Source organism: Sylvia atricapilla, chromosome 1 (assembly GCF_009819655.1).
Source record: "Sylvia atricapilla isolate bSylAtr1 chromosome 1, bSylAtr1.pri, whole genome shotgun sequence".
Taxonomy (NCBI): domain Eukaryota; kingdom Metazoa; phylum Chordata; class Aves; order Passeriformes; family Sylviidae; genus Sylvia; species Sylvia atricapilla.
The window spans coordinates 31981039-31991140 of NC_089140.1; the positions used below are offsets into that span (position 1 = coordinate 31981039).

General features: G+C 40.2%; 1 long non-coding RNA gene across 1 annotated transcript; it reads right to left on the minus strand.

The window, feature by feature from the left end:
• Positions 1 to 313: 313 nt before the first annotated feature.
• LOC136364929 (uncharacterized) lies at positions 314 to 2230 on the minus strand. The gene is made up of 2 exons (XR_010744234.1): positions 2107 to 2230; positions 314 to 511 (listed from the first exon to the last, which is right to left on the minus strand). It is a non-coding gene; the product is annotated as an uncharacterized lncRNA (long non-coding RNA).
• Between the last annotated feature and the right edge of the window lie 7872 nt (positions 2231 to 10102).

Genomic DNA, 10102 nt, shown 5'->3' on the forward strand with positions numbered 1-10102 from the left:
CCTTGCCCTGGACATTTGTGTTTAAGGTGTAACATCATCACCGAGCTCCAGAGCAAGGGACATCATGGGCCAATGGTCCCCTGTAGTGCTCACTTACACTTACTTAATATTCATTCAATTTGTAAATTGCCACCTCATCAAACATGCCCCATTTTAGCACCAAAAAAACCCCATTCTAGATCCTCATTCCCAATTCCCTTTGTAGTCAAGACAAAATATCTGAGCAGCTTTCACAGCTTTCCCACAATTCGGACATGCCAAGAGCCACCTCTGATTTTTTAGAGCATTCACAGATAAAAAGAAATATTCTCTATTCCATGTAAATAACTTATGATTTACTAAAAGCATTCCAGATTACTGAAGGGAATAAAATGAAGGTGATAAAAATCCTTGCTGATACTTCCTTTGCAAGGCTGCAGAATAGCCTTGGCTTGCTGTAGTGTAAAGGATGCTTTTCATGTGACCTTGTTCTTCCAGATAAACTCTTGGTGAGAATGACAGGTGGCAAATGCTGGAACAAGAAGCAAAAGTAAAAAATACAGTAGGAAAGAGCAGAAAGTAGACTGCATGAGCTGCTCCAAAGGACTTCACCGGTGCTTTATCAGGAAAATAAATATTGTCGGAGGCTATCTGAGTAAATTGCATTCCATGGCTTTTTCAGTCCAGGTCAAAGCCTAAAATTTTCTATACTTTGTAGTTTGATGCTGTCTTAAGACTGAAAGGAAGCCTATCACATGCAAAACCACAAAAAAAGAACATTCTAGGCACAAGGAGATTTTGGGGAAAACACATTTGGTAAAGCTGAACCACATGCAGGGGAGAGGGTTGAGGATACAAAAAATATACATACCAGTAGGAAACTAAGAGCAAACTTCAGAAGTACCAAGGGACTGTGCGATTAGAGATCCCTACAGGTGTCAGGGGGAGCTATTCAGGGAAAGGCCTTTACTGAACAGATTAGAAGTGTTACAACCTTTTTCTCAAATTAAAAAAAAAACCATAATCTATTTGAAAATCTTTAACAATAATTATCACTCCTGGCAGGTGGCCACAGAAAAACTATTTCAAAATAAAAAGCTTGTTACTACAGAAAACCTGTGACTTCATTTTGGAATTATGAAACATCATGATCTCATCATGTACTTTGAAACATTTAATCTTCACTCTAAGAAGAGTTACTCCAGGCTATATCAAGATTACTACTGCTTAAGGGACCAACTTGAAGGGAGAAGTGGCAGAACAGGCAGAGTGACTTTGTCCCCTGGCAAAGAAGTGTCTTGCGTCAATGGCAAGCAAAGGATTTCAAACAGTGTAATCTAATATTTTCAACTAGCAATTCCTCCTTTTCTGATCTCATCTGACTTATTTTCCTCCTTGTGGTATCTCAAAAAATTGTATATTTCTTACTATGTTAGCCTTGGTTTTAATGGTATTGCTTTTTAAAAAAAAGTTTCCTCAAAACCTGATGAGAAAGAGCTCAGGCTCAAAAGAGAGTGAAAAAATTATACAGATTTTAGGAAGGATGGTAAAGCCATTTCCCACTTTGTCCGTCTTTCCTTTTACATGTAAGAAAGTGTCAGTTTCATAATGAATTCAATAGAAATGTTGCCATTGAGTTGACCCTCTTACAGTAATTTTATGTTGTCTTTGAGAAAGTTTTAAAACATCTTTTCCTCTCTGGGACACTGATCTTACTCTTCTGAGAGGCAGATATTTTCATTACTCCTGTGACTGATTCTCTGAAATGATTTACAAAAATTTTCTATATAGGGACACAATAGGGAAGATATGAAACATGGAACAAAAAGTAATGGAATTCTAGAAATGTTAAAGGAGCCTTCCAACCATTTGTTTTCATCATCATCATCAGCCAGGAAAGTCAGCTCTGTTTTCCTGACTGTTTTCAGGCTTTTTATTCTGCAAATGTTCTCTGTAGACCCAAGAGCACTGGGAGTTCTGGATAAACTATATGTCCAACACATCAATGCTTCACTCAAATACTCTATTTCCAGGGGTTATCAACTCATGAATTCGCAGCCTACAGGGTCTTGCAACCCCATCACACAGCAGAAAAAAATGACAGCTTACCCATTGAAGTCAACTTACCCATTCAGATGGCAAAGCATGACAGTGGTCATGCAGTTGCATGACTCTCTTTGCTCTTTCATCAGGCGAGTGAAGTTCTATCAAAATCAACGGAATTACAACAGTTTAAAATATGTGCAACAGCTTTCCACAGGCAAGATGGTGGAGCTGGCCAAAAATACCAGTCAGGGAATAATAATAATAATAATAATTATTATTTACTTCAGCTACTGTCTTTGTTATTAAAAAGGGATGACCACATCAATATCTTAAAACTTCCTTTTATTTTAAATCTGTTTTCAAGAGTATGCACTGCTTTGGAGGTGTGAGAGTTGAAATTTATTTTGAGATGAGGTATAACATTTTTCATGCACAACACAAAACCACGGTGATTTTTATTGATCTGTTATTGATACTCTCCCAGGAGTCAGGCATTGCAGCTTGCTCCATCATACTGACACAACTGTTCAGGCAGGCAGAAAGTCACTCAGATCACAGACTGGATCCTTATGAAAACTACTAAATTCCTTTAGTGTCTTATTTTCCAGTTAGATCCCCTCCCCAGTCTGACATAACAGCTCTAACACCAGTGCTGACACACATGGGAAGTGGTGAGAAAAAGTGACTCGCGGCAGAAGTCAGCAGACAGACTGGCAATAATAGTCTTTTTGGAGTAGCATCCTTCCCACATTTGTACCCATTTGGTAGCATATCCCCACTTCCCAGGAGTCAGCTCACTGAAAGAGCTTTAAACTAAATTTGAGTAATAAATAAGCCCAGGGGCAGCACACTAATGTATGATTCTATATTTCTATATCTGCTTATAACAGCTGTGGATGTACATGCTAAATGTCACGCAGAAAGCAGCAGATTTCATTAAATAATTGTGTGGTACCCAGGCTAAATGGGAGACTTGAGTAACTGTTGGTAACAGCATAGGAGTTTCCATGGAGTGTCTTCTATATGACTTTAAACAAAAATGGTAGAACATCAAATTTTAGAAAGCAGTAATTTTGCAAAATATCTAACATATGCAACTTCCCACAAGAAAAATTGCATAGACTATTGCAAACAGATAATGAAAATAGTGTGAAATGAAATACTAACGTTTAATTTATCCTTCCTTAAAAATGCCTGCAAGCCTGACCAAGGCCTCTGCTCTCTGTTCATGTTTGCCAATTGTTCCTGTATTCATAAGGAATAAAGATAATGCCCCTTTCTGCCTTCACATAGGCATGTTTTGAAAGTCTAGGCACTTTCAAAATACTGACAAGTCCAGACAAGGGGTATCAGAAAAAAGTAAACCATAGAGATCTCAGTATTTGAATATTTGTGAGTAACAGTGAAAATCTAAGTAAGAGCAGCAGGGAATGACGACTGATGATGCTGAGCTGAAGTACAAAGGGAGATTCACAAGAAGTTCCCTCTCCACACCAAAACTGCCATTGTCACACATAGCAGCAGCTGTAGAGAAGGGTCAGGGGGAAGGGGGTGGTTTCGTACCAGAGCAGTACGACTGCTTCTGGTTTTTATTTTTAACTTCTGGACTCGCACGTAATTTTAACATCAGCAGGGGAAACCAAGTACAGTCTGCATTTTCGACGAGTGATACCAGGGGACTTCACAGTGAGGAGTGCCTGACCAGAACAGGCAGAGCTGTGGTGTTCCCCTGCCACACACATACAGAGCCCCTGCCACACACATACAGAGCCCCTGCCAAGGAAGGGGTATGTGAGAGCTGGAGTGTTGCATGAGAAGCTCTTGCATCAGTACAAAAGAAATTCCAGGGAGAGGAGCTTTTTCTGCTCAGGAAGCAGGTGCGACTCCCAGGTAGCCAGGACCTGCCACCCAATCCACCTTGGTTTCACCAGAGGAACCAGCTCTTCCTTCCAGCAAACAGCCCATGGAGGAAGTGAGGCTGTCACCTCTGCCCAGGCTCACTCAGCAGCTCTGAGGTCAGAGTGTCCCTGGAAATCACTTTCGATTTCTGCCCAAGGTCTGAAATTTTTGTATGACATATTTGAGCAAACTCCCCTTGAAATCCAGGTCAACCCAGTGAGATGGCACACGGGCTCCTGATCTTTTCTTTCTGACAAAAGAAATGGTTCACTTTAAGAGGAGGGATAGCAACATCTTGGCCAATATTCTTCTTGGGAGTTGGGAGACTTTCCTGTAAAGGAGTAAATCTGGGTTCATAATTCGTTTAAATAAGGAAGGGATATGATTCAACATCTCCCACATCCTGGTTGAGCAATCTAAACAAAAAAGCATCAGACCATTAACTGGCCATCTGAAGGAAAAAAGATTTTTTGGACCTAGACCACTCAGATCCTCTGGTGATGGGACCAAAGTCTTTATAGCAAGTCTGGCCCACAGGACAATTTTGCTTAAAGAACAGCAGTGCGGGAAGAGTGAGTATTTCAGATCCAGCACAACCTATTAATCCTATTACAGTGTGCTAGCATGCAATTAGAAAGAGCTTTTGCTATGGTAAGTAGGCTCCCTTTCACAAATTCACTTTGGAATAATAAAGAAGTTTGTTAGAATTCACCCAGAAAGGAAGAAGGACTCAAATCCCCCAATGTGTAAGGCACTTTCTGAGTAGTGAGACTTAGTTTTCTCAACAAAATGGTCTGGCCAAAGTGGCAAACTCCACAGCAGCTTCATTGTGTCACTACAGGATCCTTGAGTTAGAAAACCTTCATGAAAGAACACAACACTTACTGAAGGTGCACTTTGCATTTTGGTTTTCCAGTTAGCCATCTGCTAAGAGAAACTTCCAACACATATAAAGTGCTATTGAAAAGTTATCTCCCAAAAGGAATGTACTTTTCCAAAAATGCCTTGCATCTCATTCTGACAATGGAGTTACAATACCTTTACCACTGATACCACCCAACTTCTGTTCTCACTACAGAGAGAAGCCGTTGCTTTCCAAGAAAAAAACATAAAAATTTTGTTAAGTGACTTAGTTTATGTGTAGGTAATTTACCTAGTCACAGAAAGGCAACCAGCAGGAAAAGCAGAACAAAAATTCAGGAGAATGCATGGCTAAATGTCAAACCAAGCGAGACAAGAGTCTGATAATGAGATTATGGCCACAAAAACATTGGGCATGGACAAGGGTAAACATAGTGAGATTTACAGATGTCTCATGGCACAACACATGAGCTTTTATTTAACACGAAATAGATCCTCTTTAGTGAGGTGATCTAGACTTGGTATGCATTCATGAGTGGGATTATAAACATTGACACCCTTCAGTTTCCTTTGGCACTAAGCAAGTTCCTTGGTGGGAAAACACCCCTTTTGAATGCTTTGTAAAACAATCTATATCTAATGTACCATGTTAAAAATGGCAAACAATAAAGATAAATACTTACACCATTCAGTACCTCCCATACACTCAGGCTCCTCACTGTGTTCTCTTTTCAGCTCTGTCATCTGCTCTGGTGACTGAAATACCTCTCTCTTCATCATATAACTTCTCTGAATTTTCATCTTTCATGTTTAGAAAGCAAACTCAATGGGAACTGAGAAGTTCCTTAAACACAAGTGGAACTTAACAGAAAATTAATTTTTAAAAACAGACAAAATTTTTTTAAAGCAGTACAGTCCTACAATAATTCAAAACAATGCTGACAAAACAGGATCCCTGTCAAAACAGTGTGTTGTCCTCATGGGTGATGCTCACAAAAGAAGCCAGACAACAGCATACAGCTTGTGAAAGACCCAAGGCCGTCAGTATTTTTACCTTGGCCAGCTCTCTGCTCTGGTGTCTCATGCAGCCCTAAAAGGGGCACCATCCACCCCACCAGGCACACTGTGCTGTGATGGAGACAAAGCAACAGCTACCTCGCTTCCATGAGAAAAGTTCATCAAATTGCTTCCTGATGCCATTCATCAGCACAGCCACAGCAGCAAAGTGTTCCTACTACAAATCTAGTTTCACTGTCAGGTGCCACAATATTCCCATTCCAGCATTAAAATGCCTGCAATCATTTTGACTTGAAGGACATATCTATTTAGCATTAGAAGTGTCTAATTAGAAGGGAATAGAAATTAATTAGAAGGGCATATCTGTAGCATCCAGATATTCCCCAAGAACTGTTATATTTAGGACCTTTCACCTAGGACTGCACGACTGGAAGGTGTCTGCTGGAAGTTGACTAGAGAAGATGACAGCATTATTTATCTTCTTGAAATTAAGTAGATAAAGCTGAAAAACAGGACATAATTGAAAGGTAAGTAAATTCTTTTCCTCTAAACCTCTGATTTAGCTTAAGGCAGGGAAATTCATAGTATTTGCATAGGATGCACTCAAGAAAAAAAAATTCAAGTCTTACTCCACATCTTAGTCTTGTTTAAAAATTATGCAAGTCTTCCTTTAGGAAAGAAAAATGAGCAATCCCCAATGCTTTTCACCAAAAAATCCCCAAACAGCTTTGCAGTTACCTGGCAAACAACCAACAGAGAAGCAAAGAAGATGCCAAGCCACAAAAGCGATGGGCTGTTAGTCGAGTGCACCAGCTCTCCTTGGTGACATGCAGCTTGTCAAAGCAATGTTTGCTTATGAGAAACACGAACACAGGGTATTACTGACCTGTTCAACCTGTTCACTTCAAATACAGCACAGGGCAGCTTGGTTTAACATCACAAAGAACTCTGACACTCTTTAGAAGATCTGTAGGAATTCAAGTTCCCTCATTACAAGCTTTGAGGAATTTACCAAAAATATATCAGGGAACCAGACACCAGCTTTCCTCCTCATTCAAAATATTTGGAAGTTATTTGCTTAGTGATTGTCATGATCCTACTTCTGACAACTGACATTTTCTTCCACACACAGTCTAACACTTCTATAGAACACCACATTTGCAGTTGTATTTCTTCTCTTACTACCAACAATACTATTTTAAGTCATAATCCCCAAATAAACATTACTCCACTGTAAAATAGTTGAGTTTATTAGAAAGAAAAACACAATCAAACCAAACACACAGATCAGAGTGGAACTTACTGTAACCGTAGTAGTTCTACTTCATTGAAAGAAGACCTTAGTTTTCCATCTAGGAATGCCATTTATGTTGACTCACAACACTCAGCAAGCAAGGTCTCCTGCTGATGCCAATGGCACTGGGTTTTGCCTCAGCACATTGTGAGGATCCTTGTAGACATATGCCTGATGGCTGACAGAAGAGGGGAGACAAGCTTTGACCATGACAGCTCTGCAGTTTGTTGAATTCTTCAGTGGCAATAGCATTTCCATGTTGGTGTCACCCACCTCTCCTGAACACAGGCTCCTCTCTGCACATCTCCCAGGTTACCAAGAGCAGAAGCGACACAGGCTTGCCCAAAGGCAGATCAGTTCTAGAAGAAAGAGACCCTTTTCCAGAATGGGTCAATGAGTTGCACATTGATCCCAGAAAACACAAATGGGATGATCCTGGATTTGCTATAAACTGACCCTCAACTGGAACTGGGAACAATTTTCATGTGTGACAATCGGAGAGGAGAGAATTTTACAATGCTCAGAAATGGTCCCTCTGCTCCTACAGAAATGTGCAGTAGTAGTGCTCAGTTCTCATACAGAAGAAAAAGATGATTAAACACTGAGAATTTCTGAAATCCCACCTTAGGAAGTTCTTACATACCAGGACAGAGCCATCTTGTTGGCAATATAAATTAAAAGAAAAAATTTGTACAGTGAAACAAAGTGCAATAGGAATAAAAGGATGCAAGAACAGTGATCTGCAGTATTACAAAGATTCTATGCAGGAAAGAAATTCCTTGGCATCTAGAAACTATGCCTTAGGGTCTCAGTAATAATACTCCTACATTTTTAGTACAGGCAGATCTCCTGATCTGTAGGTAACTCATGAGCAAGTGCTGTTTGTTTGGGGCTTACTAAATTTTGAACAACATGACTACTGATGAATCAGTGTAATTCAGTGTGGTACAGTGAGGACTAATTGGTAATACAGTGCAGACCTCCTTTAAGCCCTCCCCAAAATTTAACCACTATTATAGATAGATCAGTGCAAAAGTATTTCTTCTATGAACAATTAAATAAGTGATTTTCCATAATAAACTGTCCAAAGCAATAGAAGTATTCTAATGCTATTGTGTAAATTCCAATTCCTTCTTCCTTTGAATGCTATGCTTTGTCCTAGATTATCAAATGGAGTTTCTAAGCCATTAATGAGCACCTTTCACTGGAGCATGTAAGTATACTTTGTACTTCTGAAAAGTCACACGGACATTCATCTAAAAAAAGTAAATAAAACCCTGAAATGAAAAAACAGTAACTGAAGGCTTAGAGACTTTCAGATGAGGAACAGTTGAAACTTGCTTTTATTTCACTCTGCAGATGCAACTACACACATCAGCAAGACTGTATAACACTGATCAGCACAAAAATGTTCTCTGAAAATTTTGAAGGAACAGAGACTTCCATGACACGAGAATATGACAAGTCATAAAATAAGTTTACTAAATTAAGAATTACAGAGCTACAGACAGAATGCTTGCTGAAAATATATTATTAAGGAAACACAGCCTTCTATCAAGCTTTCATCATTTTAAGAAGAGTATTTTCACTCGGGTTAGGTAAAGGAAAAGTTTGACTGTCTGCAGAGAACATCCTATGAGTCGCGTGGCAGCGGAAGGAAATCCCTGAGACATGTACATCCATGTGCTGTCGCAAGTGGAAAAAGAGGTAGGCAGAGGAGTTCCTTCCCTGGTGTATCTGCCTCTGATGGTTATCCAAAAACAAATACCAGGCTTTGAGCTCATCTGGCCTGGCTGTTTTAATCCTTTAGCACATTTCGGTAGGATCTTTTCACTGGCAATACTCAAACGTACTGCTAGTGGCATGCCTTCTTCTATGCCTAATGCCACAGACCTGACATTATAGCAGATACTCTTCTGGCAATATCCTCCCTGCTGCACTCAGGGACCTGGGCAGAGACAAATTGCTGCTGATGAGAACTGCTCTCTCACAATCACTTTCCAGCTCTAATAATTCTCCACTGGGCAAAATTACTGCAACTGCTCTTCTGTTATTGGCAGAAAGAGACATTGAATAAAAACCAGTAGTACCCTGCATCTTTTCCTGAGGCTCTCTTTTCAGGCTGTTCTTAGAAAATGAAATAGAATTATATGGGGTATTTTTCAGTTTCTGTATTGTCTCTAACACCTCTTTGATGACCCATGTTCTGTTCTCCCCACTCTGTACCCTCCTGTTAGCAGTTCCCAATGCAAATTGGTCTTCCCTTTGTGAGAAAACATAACCGATTTCTTACAAAAAAAAAAAAAAAAAAAAAAAAAAAAAAAAAAAAAAAAAAAAAAGACAATTTGGCCAAAATCAGTTCAAGACATTCCACAAGTTCAATGTCAGCACGCCTTATGTAGTTTGACTCATCCTGCATTCTACAAGGTTGATCCCAACAGGGACACTTGCCCTGGGTGAAGAGTCTCCCTGAAAGGTTAAAATTCCTGGAACAAGCTACCAGGTAGGCAGAAAGAGATAAGGTAGCAGATAACAGGGAACTTCGTGGCATTTCCTGCAGCCACCCCCCGTAGGAGCTGGCTTTGGTCCATTTAAAGCATTTGATGTACTTAATCCCACCCACATGTAGTTCACTCAGAAAGAGGCAACTTGGGACTTGTACTACCCGGCACCTAAGCAGGGGCGCTTAGTTTCACATATACAAACAATAAAAACAGCTAAAACACAAAGATAATTGTACATCATACAAAATCCATAAAACGTTAAACCACATTAAAATATTCAATTACACGGAAGTATGTACCATAAATAAAGTATATTTGTACATAGGTAGGTATGCATATATGATTCCCAGTTGTTTCTGCGCGGCCGGAGCTGGCAGGCTCGGAGGAAGCCGGGCCGGGGGGCTCCAGCCCCGGCCGGGACCCCGCGGGGCAGGTGAGCCGGCGGCGGGTGCGGGGGGCAGCCCGGCCCTCAAGGAGTTACGGAGCACGATGATTACTTCAT